Genomic DNA, 13,849 nt, shown 5'->3' on the forward strand with positions numbered 1-13,849 from the left:
CTGCACTACATTTAATAATTTTATTTGTTTAAATTATTCTTTTTATATTTATCTTATATGTATTTATGCATATGCTTGTCCTATTTCCTATTAAAATGTAAGATCTATGGGAGTAAGACATATTTCATTCTGTATATTTGTATTAGCAGGAGCTTGCTCAATACCTCACATGTAATAGATATGTAATACTTGATTTTTGATTGGTTGATTGACAATTTCTTTTCAAATATTTATAGCATTTTTCTCCAATAAAAGTCTCAGTCCCTGAATCATAGACAGGTCAGAGAGAGAGAGAGAGAGAGAGAGAGAGAGAGAGAGAGAGAGAGAGAGAGAGAGAGAGAGAGAGAGAGAGAGATGCAAACATATAAAATCTAATTCAAATTTATAAGAATAAAAGCCATTTACCGACTGATAAAAGGTTATGAATGAGAAGTTTTTAAAGGAAATAAGCTAAACTATAAACAATGATGTGGAAAACCATCCCAAATCACTAATAAATACATAATGCAAATTAAAGCAATTCTGAAATCCCATCTCACATCCATCAGATTAACACAGTTGACCAAAAGAAAAAGGAAAAAAAATGACAAATATTGGAGGTACTATGGTGAAATGAGCACGTCAATGCATTCTTGATAGAACTGTACCAAGTGTTCCAACATTTCTGAAAATCAGTATAGAACTGCCTAAAATTTCACTAAATTGAATATCTTTGACCTGGCACTGTCACTAAAAGACCTATGAGAATAAGGACCAATTTGTAAATAAACAAATACGGACATAGATTCAGCTACAGTTACAGATAGAGATAGGTGGAGATACTGATGATAGATTGACAGACGGATGATGGGTAGAGACATGGATAAAAAGATAGATGAATAGCCAGGTGGTATAATAGTCAAGAGGACCAGGGATGGAGTCATGAAACCTTGAGTCCAAATCCAGTCTCAGATAATTCATATTTATGTGATCCTAGGCAAGTCACTTAACCTCTATCTCAGTTTCCTCATCTATAAAATCAGAATAATAATATCATCTATTTCTCAGTTATTGTGAAGATCAAATGAGATAATGATTGTAAAGCACATTAACCAAATGCTAAGCACCTATTAAATGTTATAGCAATGGTTACTCTTATTAGCTATGGTATAGAGTTAGAGCACTAATGTAGATCAGCATGTTATGTAATGGCAAAGAACTGAAATCTAAGAGATTGCCCATCAGTTGACTGAACAAATCCTGCTTTATAAATATTTTTGAATAATTTTATGGCAAAAGAAATTCCCAAAAAATAGTTTCAGAGAAACCTAGGAAAATATATTAAAAAGAAGTAAAATGAAGTGAACAAAACCAGGAGAACAATTTCTACAACAATTTGTAAGGACAAATAAATTTGAAATACTTAAGAACTCTGATCTTATCAATAACTAACCACAATTTCAAAGGGCCAATCTTGAAGCATATGGCTCACAGCTAGAAAAAAAAATGGATGAACTCAGAGTGCTTTTTTTTTCATTCATTCTTTCTTCTTTCACAGTAAGGGATGAAGGTTATACAATTGCAATGAATGAAAATGAAAATTGTTTGGCTGCCATATTATTCAGTGCTATCTTACCCCTCCCCCTAATAATGGAATAGCTTTGTAGAGGACAGTTCTGCATCCCAACTGTAAGGATAATTTTAGTGCTGTGACTTGAAATCTATATTTAAATGACCACCAAATAAAATTCCCAAATCAGTCTGGAAATTATGGAGATTTTAATTAATAGAGAGAGTAATATAGAGAGAAGGAATTAAGGAAGAGAGAGAGAGAGAGAGAGAGAGAGAGAGAGAGAGAGAGAGAGAGAGAGAGAGAGAGAGAGAGAGAGAATTAATTTTAACTGCCCTGGCTCAGGCTGAGTCAGGCAGTAGTTAAAGGCCTTGGCCAAAGTGGCCTCCCTGAGATTAAAGGTAAGGGAATCAGTCTTATCACTCACCACGAGACTGTCTCCAAGTTGGGTTCCAGTCCTCCACTGAACTCAATCTCCTGAACTTAGTTCAGAATATCTACACCGAACTCAATTGCCTTCAACTGACTTTTCACCCCTTCCTTTTAAAGAAATTTTCTCTTATGTCATTTCTCCTAAATTTTTATGTCTACCAATCACAGCAGACACTTTTTTCCAGGACTGCCCATTCTTTTTTTTTAAAATATATTTTATTTGATCATTTCCAAGCATTACTCATTAAAGACATAGATCATTTTCTTTTCCTCCCCCCCACCCCCCATAGCCGACATGTAAATCCACTGGGCATTAGCTGTTTTCTTGATTTGAACCCATTGCTTTGTTGATAATATTTGCATTAGAGTGTTCATTTAGAGTCTCTCCTCTGTCATGTCCCCTCAACCGCTGTATTCAGGCAAGGACTGCCCATTCTTAGTTCTCACCACTCTTTAGTTCTCACCTTCTCTGGTTAGATTATATCTTCTGAGGTACTTCACACTTCTTTGTTAAGCTTACCTTTTGTGAGTTACTTGACCTTTTTGTGATTAATTTAACCTTTACAGGTACTTAACACCTTTTTGTATTAGATCTAAAAAATAGACTTAGTTTAAGGTTCTAGCTTCACTATAAGGTATGAGTTAAGTACTTTCATTGTTCAATCAGGAGTTTACAACTTTATCTTCTCCTAAAGTATGTCTAATTAGAATGGAGTAATTTTTAAAAGTTCCCAATACATTCCTGATTCTTGTTAGACCAAGTATCTCCATTGTTACAATAAGGGAATAGCTAAATAAAATTTTCTAAAGTATGGTCTGAGTAGTTTTTAAGATTCACACAACATTCTTTAAAGTCAATTCAAGAAAGGTTCAAACTTGACTATGAGGGAGAAGCTTAGATTCAGAATGTTGAATGTGGAAGGGGAACACAAATAATATCATGAAGTCCAACACCCTAATTTTTCAGGTGAGAAAACTGAGATAGTGAATTTAACTGCTTTCCTCTGAGGGACAACAAAGAGAGGGACTCAGCTTCCCTGAAATCTCCAACATCATGCACTTTTTATTGTAGTCTTCCAGAAACCATCTAAAAGTTGAAAAATGGGACTTCCAGGTTAAGCTGGCTGCAATGTAAAAGCAGGACTCTTCTTCTCCTCACCACCAACCAAAAGCCAAAAGACAACCCCCAGGAATGTAACTGCCAAATTCAATGGCTTCCAAGCTGATGAGAAAATATTGCAAGAAGCCAGAAATACACAATTCAGATATCAAGGAGCACCAATAAGGATTATACAAGACCTGGCAGCTTCCACATTAAGGACCTCAAGGCTTGAAATACGATGTTTAGAAAGGCAAGAGGAGTGAGTCTAAATCTGAGGATAACTTACCCATCAAAACTGACTATATAGGGCAGAGTCAAGATGGGGGTCTAGAAGGAGCAGAAGTTCAGACCTCTGAATACCCTTCCTTACTGATCACAAACTGAATGCTCCTAGGGGGCTGAAAATCAAACCTAACAACAAGAAAGAGCCAAGGAACCCTCCTCCTGGACTCAATTCAAAAGGTATACCCCACCAAAAGCTGGAATCCGAGAACACTCAGGTTTAAGGGGAAGGTAGAAGGAAGGTTCCAGGACCCCTCACCCCACCCACCTAGAACGCTGAGACTCCAACAGCAGTTGGAACCTCTGGGCTAGCAAAGGCTCTGGTCTGGAAGGTGTACCTTGTGGGCAGGGCTGTGCCAAGCTCAGAGTGTTGAGCACAGATGGTGGGGAAGGAGCTAGAGAGGGAGCATAGAGCTCGCAGCCTGGACAGAGCTGTGGAGATCCTTCAGATTTGCTCCAGTCTTCCAGGAGGTTTTGGCCTCAGAGCACACCGAGCCCAACCCAGCTAAATTTAATCCCATCAAAAGTTTTCAGAACTCAGGGAAACCCAGGCTCCACACCCCTCACTCATTGACTGCTGGACTTTAATCCAATCAAAAGCTGCCAAAGGGCAGGGAAGCTCAGCCTCCGGAAGCAGTGGGAACCTCTGGGTGGGTAAAGGTGCTAGTCTGGAGGGTGTACTTAGTGTGCAGGGCTGTGCCAAGCTCAGAGCATCAAACACAGATGGAAGGGAAGGAGCTAGAGAGGGAGCATAGAGCTGGAAGCCAGACCAGAGCTGTGGAGATAGATCCTCCATATTTGCTCCAGCCTTACAGGAGGTTTTGGCCTCAGAGCACACCAAGAACAACTCAGCTGAACTTAACCCCATCAAAAGTCTCCAGAACTCAGGGAAGGCCAGGATCCACACCCCTCCCTTATTTACTACAGGACTTTAACCCAATCAAAAGCCTCCAGAGGACAAGGAAGCTCAAACCCACAATAACCCTCCCCCAGAGACTGCACTAAGAGATCTTCTGTTAAAGCTCCAAGAGGGGAGACTGACAGAAGCCCCAAAAACCAAAAAAATGAGAGGAGTAAGAGCACAGACAAATACGGGGAGAAAAGAAGGGGTAAATATGAGCAAACAACAGAAAAAGGAGAAAGAAATTACAAGAGACAGCTTCTATACAGTGAATAGAACAGAACAGGAGGGATGAGCAAATGATAAATCAGAAATCCCAGCGAATTGGATACAGACTGTGGAAGAATTCAAAATGCAATTCAAAACACAATTAAAAGAGGCTGAAGATAATTGGGAAAAGAACTTAAAAACTAAGATAAGTCATCTGGAAACAGAGGCACTTGAACTAAAATGAGAAAATAGTGTCTTGAAAGCCAAAATCAACCAGCTGGAAAATGAGGCGGAGATGAAAAATGAGACAAGGAAGATGAAAGATGAGGCAAAGGAGATGAAAGATGAGCTAAAGAGGATGAAAGATGACCTCCAAAGAAAATCAGACAAGAAAGGGGATGACCAAATAGCCAGGGATGAAATCCACTCTTTAAGAACCAGAATAAAACAACTAGAATTAAGTGACCTCACAAGGCAGCAGGACATTATAAAACAAAACCAAAAGAATGAAAAAATTGAGGAAAATATGAAGCATCTCATTCACAAAACAAAGGATTTAGAAAATCGTTCAAGGAGAGACAATTTAAGAATCATTGGTTTACCAGAAGACCATGACAAAAGAAAAAGGCTGGACATAATACTACAGGAAATTATTCAAGAAAACTGCCCCAATACTCTAGAACAAGAAGGAAAAGTGGAGATTGAAAGAATCCACAGATCACCTCTTATACTTAATCCCCAACTGACAACACCCAGGAATGTTATAGCCAAAATCAAGAACTCTTACACCAAAGAAAAGATATTACAAGCTGTCAAGAAGAAGTCATTCAGATACCACGGAACCACAGTGAGGATAACACAAGATCTGGCTACAGCCACACTGAAGGACCAAAAGGCATGGGATATGATATTCTGGAAAGCAAGGGAACTAGGTCTACAACCAAGAATCTACTACCCTCCAAAAACTGACTATATTGTAACAGAGGAAATTATGGCCCTTCAACAAAAAAGAAGAATTCCAAGAATTTGCAAAGAAAAGAGCAGTTCTGAGGAGAAAATTTGATGTCCAAGCAAAGAACTCAAGAGAATCATCAAAAGGTAATTTTAAAAAAAGGGGAAAAAGAAAAAAAACAACAAAAAAAATTTTAAGACGCTCAATACGTTAAAATGATAAGTATCCCTATACGAGGTCATTGGTAACTCTTAAAAACTGTTGTTATCACCTGGGTAGCTATAAGAATTACACTTAGAAGGAATAGTGGCAAACTGTATAGTATAAAAGGACAAGACAAAAATATGTATATAGATATATGCATGCATAAATACATATATGTGTGTGTATATATATATATATGTTTATATATATATATATATGCATATATACAACCAGAGCTAAAAAAAAAGAGGTTAATATAAAAGAAATGGGAAAAGAAACAAATGGGGGTAAAGTTATATGTCACAAAGAAGCTCTTGGCAGGAGGGGGGAGAACAGCAATACACTGGAAGGGTAAAGATGTTGGAGATAGGAAATACTCAAATCTTAAGTGCTTTGAAATTGACCCATAGAGGAAAGGACATTCCAATCCTTTGGGGTAGAGAATAGATTTGCACCCTATACAGGAGGAGAAGGATAACAAACGGACTGGTGGGGAGGGAAGCAGTACAAAGAAGGGAGAGGGTGTGTGTGTAGGGTGGTTTTAGAAAGTCAACAGGGAAAATAAGAGGGGGAATTAAGATGGGAGGGGGGTAGAAAGGAAAGTAAAATATAGGTGGGAACTAGGGGAACTGATTAAAAACAAGCATTAGTGTAGAAGGAAATAGTGAAAGAAGAAAAGGCAGGACCAAGAATAGAAATCAAAATGCTGGGAAATACACAGTTGGTAATCATAAATCTGAATGTGAATGGAATTAACTTACCCATAAAATGCAAGCAAATAGCAGAGTAGATTAGAATCCAAAACCCTACCATATGCTGTTTACAAGAAACACACATGAGGAAGGTAGATACTCATAGGGTGAAAGAAAGAGGATGGAGTCAAATCGATTGGGCATCAACTGATAAAAAGAAGGCAGGAGTCACAATCATGATATCTGACAAAGCCAAATTAAAAATAAATCTAGTTAAAAGAGATAGGGAAGGTAATTAAATCCAGATAAAAGGCAGTATAGACAATGAGGAAATATCCATACTCAACATATATGCACCAAATGGCATAGCATCCAAATTTCTAAAGGAGAAACTAGTGGAGCTCAAGGATGAAATAGATAGAAAATCTATACTAGTAGGAGACCTAAACCTTCCTCTATCCAAACTAGATTAATCAAACCAAAAAATAAATAATAAAGCGGTATCCAAACACAAATAGCAAGAAAAATATGAAAAAGTAAATAAGGAGAGGGGAAAGAAAGAAAAAAAATTAATTTTCTTCTTTAAGGGCTTCAATAGGGTCAAATTGTTTATATTCCTATATGAAAAAATATTTGTAACTCTCAAAAATTTTATTCACTGTCATAGTAATTAGAAGAACTATTCACAAGTAGAGATTGGGGTGCTCAGTGGTCTAAGTTGATATACAAAAAAAAAAAAAAGAAAATGGGGGCATGGAATAGAAGATGACAACAAGAGAAAATCGAAGGAATAAGATGAATAGGATAATCTATACCACACAGAAAGGTGCATGGGAAGGTGAAGGGAAGAATTCTATTATAAGGAGAGGAATAGAGTGTTAATAGGTAATATATAAACCTTAGTCTCAGTGGAATCAGTTCTGAGAGGGAAAGGCATCTAGATCCATTGGGGTATCAAATTCTATCTTACCCTACATGAAAATGAGAAAGGAAAAACAAAGGTGAGGGAGTAGGATGGGGAGTACAAAAAAGGAGGGAAAGAGATGGGGGAAGGAATATAATAAACCCTAAAAAATAATAAGAGGGGGAAAGGAGGGGACAGAAAGGGAAGTAAAACAAGGGTGGTGATTAGGGGGATGTATCAAAAGGAAACCACTGGTTTAAAAGGAAATAGTAAAAGAAGAAAGGGCAGAATGAGGAGAGGATATCAAAATGTTGAGGAATACAAAAGTGGTAATCATAACTCTGAATGTGAATAGGATAAATTCACCCATAAAACAGAAGCAAAAGCAGAATGGATTAGAAACCAAAATCCTACCATATGTTGTCTACAAGAAACACATGTGAGGCAGGTAGATACACACAGGGTAAAGGTAAAAGGATGGAGCAAAACTTATTGAGCCTCAACTGAGAAAATAGAAGGTGGGAGTGACAATCATTATATCTGAGAAAGTCAAAGTAAAAATAGATTTGATTAAAAGAGATACGGAATGTAATTAAATCCTGATAAATGGCAGTATAGACAATGAGGAACTATCAGTACTCAACATGTATGCACCAAATGGTATAGCATCCAAATTTCTAAAGAGGAAATTAATGGAGCTCAAGGATGAAATAGATATTAATATTATACTAGTGCGAAAACTGAACCTTCCTCTATCAAATTTAGATAAATCAAAACAAAAAATATATTAGAGGTAAGAGATGTGAATGAAATCTTAGATAAACTAAAGTTAATATATATGTGGAGAAAAATAAATAGGGACAAAAAGAAATACATCTTCTTCTCAGCAGCACATGGTACAGTCACAAAGATTAATCATTTACTAGGGCATAGAAATATGGCAAACAAATACACAACAGCAGAAATAATAAATACAACCTTTTCTGATCATAATGCAATAAAAGTAATAAATATTTAGGGTATATGGATAAGCCAATCAAAAATTAATTAGAAATTATATAATGATTCTCCAAAATTGGCTAGTTAAAGAACAAATCATAGAAACAATTAATAATTTCATTGAAGGAAATGACAATAATGAGACATCCTTTCAAAATTTATGGGATGAAGCCAAAGCAGTACTCAGGGGGAAATTTATATCCTTGAGTTCATATATTAACAAATTAGGGAGTGCAGAGGTCAATGAATTGGACATGCAAATTAAAAAAACTATAAAGTCAACAAATTAAAAATCCCCAGATGAAAACTAAAGAGATCCTAAAAAAATCCTTTAAAAAAGAGATCCTAAAAATTAAAGGAGAAATTAATAAAATTGAAAGTAAAAGAACTATTGAATTAATAAACAAGTCTAGAAACTGGTACTCTGGAAAAACCCAAATACAATAGACAAAGTACTGGTCAACTAATTTAAAAAAAAGGAAAAAAAGAAAACCAAATTAACATTATCAAAGATGAAAAGGGAGACCTCACCTCCAATGAAGAGGAAATCAAGGAAATCATTAAAAACTATTTTGCCCAATTATATGGAAATAAATATGTCAATCTAGGTGACATGGATGAATATTTAGAAAAATATAAATTGCCTAGATTAACAGAAGAAAAAAATAGAATACTTAAATAATCCCATATCAGAAAAAGAAATTGAACAAGCCATCAAAAAACTCCCTAAGAAAAAAATCCCCACTACCAGAAGAATTCACAAGTAAATTCTATCAAACATTCAAAGAATATCTAATCCCAATACTATGCAAACTGTTTGACAGAATAGGCAAAGAAGTTCTAGCAAATTCTTTTTAGGACACAAGTATGGTACTGATTCCAAAGCCAAATAGATCAAAAACAGAGAAAGAAACCTACAGACAAATCTCCTTAAGGAACATTTGCTTTGAGGTGGACCATCCTCCCACAGGGGATGGTGTCTTGGAGTTGGGATGATGTTGGCAAAATGATGAATGGGACACAGCTTTCATATTCAACCTGCAGCACAGGTTTCACAGGATAAACTGCTCTACCTTGGCTGAGGCCTAGCTTTATTTTATACCCTCATAATCACACATCTACTTGGCACACAGTTTCATTCTCCATCTACATGTTTCCATAGAACCTAAAAACAGACAGGAAGCCTAGGGAGATAGTCAATGAAACATTGTTCCTAGGTACAGGATCAGAGGGTAGAATCAACATGACCCAGATATAGGTTGGGGAATTCAGAGCACAGATATGCCAGAAGCTTTTGTGCCTAGAAAAGAGGGTCCTATCTAAGTGGGTATATAAGAATCCTTAAGTTTAATTTTGTAAGGGGGATCTCCTGGTAATATCCTGGGGGAACAGAGTGGGGAAACTGTATTGACCCTGCAAGCCTGTTGCTTTCATCTATTTTTCCTGGAGCTAAATAAGAATAATAATCATAGCAATTCCAGTAATAAGGGGATGTTAAAAAGGAAAGTCACTTAGGGGGGTTTCAGTGGGTTTTTCCATTCTTCCTGGGGGCTGCTTTGTAGTCCCCAGTTTACACGTGTGACCATGTCAAACAGCATGGTCTTTGATGGCTCCCGGCAAACATAGATGCAAAAATCTTAAATAGAATATTATCAAAAAGACTCCAGCAAGTGATCACTAGGGCTTCATTATGATCAGGTGGGATTTATACCAGGAATGCAAGGATTGTTCAACATTAGGAAAAACATTCATATAATTGACTATATCAACAAGCAAACCAGTAAAAATCATAGGATTATCTCAATAGATGCAGAAAAAGTCTTTGACAAAATATAACACTCATTCCTATTGAAAACACTAGAAAGTTTAGGAATAGAAAAAGAATAGCAATAGGCCTTTCCTAAAAATAATAAACAGTATATATATCTAAAACCATTGGCAAGCATCATCTATAATGGGAATAAATTAGAAGTCTCCCCAATAAGATCAGGAATGAAACAAGGATGCCCATTATCACCTCTTTTATTTAATATTGTATTAGAAACACTAGTAGTAGAAATTAAAGAAAAAGAAATTGAAGGTATTAAAATAGGTAATGAGGAGACCAAGCTATCACACTTTGCAGATAATATGATGATCTACTTAAAGAATCCTAGAGAATGAACTAAAAAGCTAGTGGAAATAATCAACAACTTTAGCAAAGTTGGAGGATACAAAATAAACCCGCATCAATCATCAGAATTTCTATATATTTCCAATACATCCAGGCAGCAGGACTTAGAAAGAGAAATTCCACTTAAAGTCACCCTATGCAATATGTAATATAAAATACTTAGGAATCTATCTGCCAACACAAACACAGGAATTATATGAACACAACTACAAAACACATTCCACAAAATTAAAACTAGATCTAAACAATTGGAAAAACATTAATTCCTCATGGGTAGGAAGAACTAACATAATAAAAATGACCATCTTATGCAGATTAATTTACTTATTTAGTGCCATATCTATCAAACTACCAAGAAAATTTTTTACTGAATTAGGAAAAAAACTATAACAAAGCTCATTTGGAAGAACAAAAGATCAAGAATATCAAGGGAAATCATGGAAAAAAATGTGAAGGAAGGTGACCTAGCAGTACCACATCTTAAACCGCACCATAAAGCAATGGTCATCAAAACAATATGGTACTGGCTAAGAGACAGAAGGGAGGATCAGTGGGACAGACTTGGAGTAAGTGACCTCAGCAAGACAGTCTATGATAAACCCAAAGATCCCAGCTTTTGGGACCAAAATCAACTATTTCACAAAAACTACTGGGAAAATTGGAAAACAGTATGGGACAGATTAGGTTTAGATCAACATCTCACACCCTACACCAAGATAAATTCAGAATGGGTAAATGACTTCAATATAAAGTAGGAAACTATAAGCAAATTAGGTGAACATAGAATAGTATACTTGTCAGATATTTGGGAAAGAAAGGATTTTAAGACCAAGCAAGAGTTATAAAAAAATGACAGAATATAAAATAAATAATTTTGATTACATTAAATTTAAAAGGTTTTGTCCAAATAAACCAATGCAACCAAAATTAGAAGGGAAGCAACAAATTGAGTAAAAAAATATTTTTAACAAAAACCTCTGACAAAGGTCTAATTACTCAAATTTATAAGGAGATAAATCAGTTGTACAAAAAAAAATCAAGCCATTCTTCAATCGATAAATGGGCAAGGGACATGAATAGGAAATTTTCAGATAAAAAAATGAAAACTAACAGTAAAAACATGAAAAAGTGTTCTAAGTCTCTTATAATTAGAGAAATACAAATCAAAACAACTCTGAGGGACCACCTCACACTTAGCAGATAGGCTTATATGACAGCAAAGGAAAGTCATCAATGTTGGAGGGGATGTAGCAAAATTGGAACATTAATGCATTGCTGGTGGAGTTGTGAATTGATCCAACCATTCTGGATGGCAAGTTGGAACTATGCCCAAAGGGTGCTAAAAGACTGTGTGTTCTTTGATCCAGCCATACCACTGTTGGGTTTATATCCCAAAAAGACAATAAGGAAAAAGACTTGTACAAAAATGTTTATAGCTATGCTCTTTGAGGTGGCAAAAAATTGGAAAAAATGAGGGAATGCCCTTTAATTGGGGAATGGATGAACAAATTGTGGTATATGTTGGTGATGGAATACTATTGTGCTCAAAGGAATAATGAACTGGAGGAATTTCATGTGGACAGGAATGATCTCTAGGAATTGATGCAGAATGAAAGGAGCAGAACCAGGAGAACATTATACACAGAGACTGATACACTGGGGTACAATCGAATGTAATGGACTTCTCTTCTAGCAGCAATGCAATGATCCAGGACAATTCTGATGGACTTATGAGAAAGAACACTATCTACAGTCAGAGGGAGAACTGTGGGAGTAGAAACACAGAAGCAAAACAATTGCTTAATCACATGGGTTAATGTGTATGTGATTAAGGATGTAGACCCTAAATGATAACCCTAGTGCAATTATCAATAATATGGAAATAGGTCTTGATCAATAACACATGTAAAACCCAGTGGAATTGCATATAGGCTACAGGAGGAAGGGGGAGGGAAAGAACATCAATCATATAACCATGGGAAAATATGCTAAATTAATAAATTAAATAAAAATTATTAATTAAAAAAATAAACATCGAAAGATGCCAAGGTAGTTAATCTTGGTGGTACCTCATTAGAGTTTCATTTTCAAAAAGGGCCTTGGTGAGCCTGGGCAAGTATGATTCAGTGGAGATTATTTTGCATTTGATCTGATGTATTTTCTTTCATGTGTGTCATCCCTCCACTATGAAAGTCCACTTTGGAACAGAGCATCTTTTCATGGCAATAGATTCTGTGGCAGCCACAACCAGATGGACCTTTTCACCATTTATAATATAGCAGAGCCTCTCAATACTGTTGGGTAGCTCTCCTTCTGGACATTCATAATCCTTTGGCTTCTTTTGCTCCATGAAATCTGGATTCCATTCAAAGATTAATGTTAATTTTTGAAGGGATGGCTGCTCATAAAACCTTAAGCTACAGAATAGATAGCACTGTTCCCAAAGATCATCCCTCTAATTAAACAACATGCAGGCTTTCACTTTAGGGAAGTAGGATATAACATAGTAACACATTTCTAGATCACTGTACAATGTATGAAATGCCATTCTCATAATAACTCAAGCTGTATCCTTTTGCTAGGTTGGTAATCAATCAATCAACAGAAACTTGTTCAGCACCTACTAGGTTGCATGCATTTGCTAGGTGCTGGAGATAGAAGCACAAATTAAACAAACCCTACTTACAAGGAGGTTACATTCTAATCGAGGAGCCAATATAGTATGCATATAAATGTATTCAGCATAAATAGAAAGTGTGTGAATACTATAATACAACATAATTTGGGAGGGGGAGTATTTGTAGGTGTGAAGATTGGGAAAAGTTCAAGAATATAGGTGGTGCTTAAACTTTGTCTTAAAAGAGGGTGAGGGATTCTAAAAGGCAGAAGTGAGGAGATAATGCATTCCAAGGAGAAGTGAGGCATGGGGGGAGGTAAGGAATGATCAGTACAAAACCAAAGAGATAGATCAAATGTCATGAAATGCATTTTAAATGAAGAGAGGAACTATCAAATATTTTTGATAAATGAAGCTTTAAATCAATTTGCTAAAGAGCCAAGGGGGCCTGCCCTCTGGAGACAGGAAAAAGCTCCAAGATTTGTCTTCATGTCTGGATGTGACATTTTAGGAAAGGCACTGATAAGCTAGAGAACATTTAAAGGAGAGGTGTGAGGATGGCAAAGAGTCGAGATCACACCACATGAGAAATGGCTAAAGTAATATTTTGCCTAGAGAAAAGAAGAAACAGGAGGCACATGATAGTTGTTTTCAAATACTTAAAAGGTCTACCATGAAGAAAAGAGAGTAAACTTATTGGTTCCAGAGACATAATAATTAATAATAGTATTTATAATGTTTTGGTGTGTGCTAAAATCTATAAACACACAAAGATATAAGTAGAGATAGTGTTTCATATGTATCTGTTATTTCATTTAATCTGCAAAACAAT

The sequence above is a fragment of the Monodelphis domestica genome, chromosome 6 (assembly GCF_027887165.1).
Source record: "Monodelphis domestica isolate mMonDom1 chromosome 6, mMonDom1.pri, whole genome shotgun sequence".
Classification (NCBI taxonomy): domain Eukaryota; kingdom Metazoa; phylum Chordata; class Mammalia; order Didelphimorphia; family Didelphidae; genus Monodelphis; species Monodelphis domestica.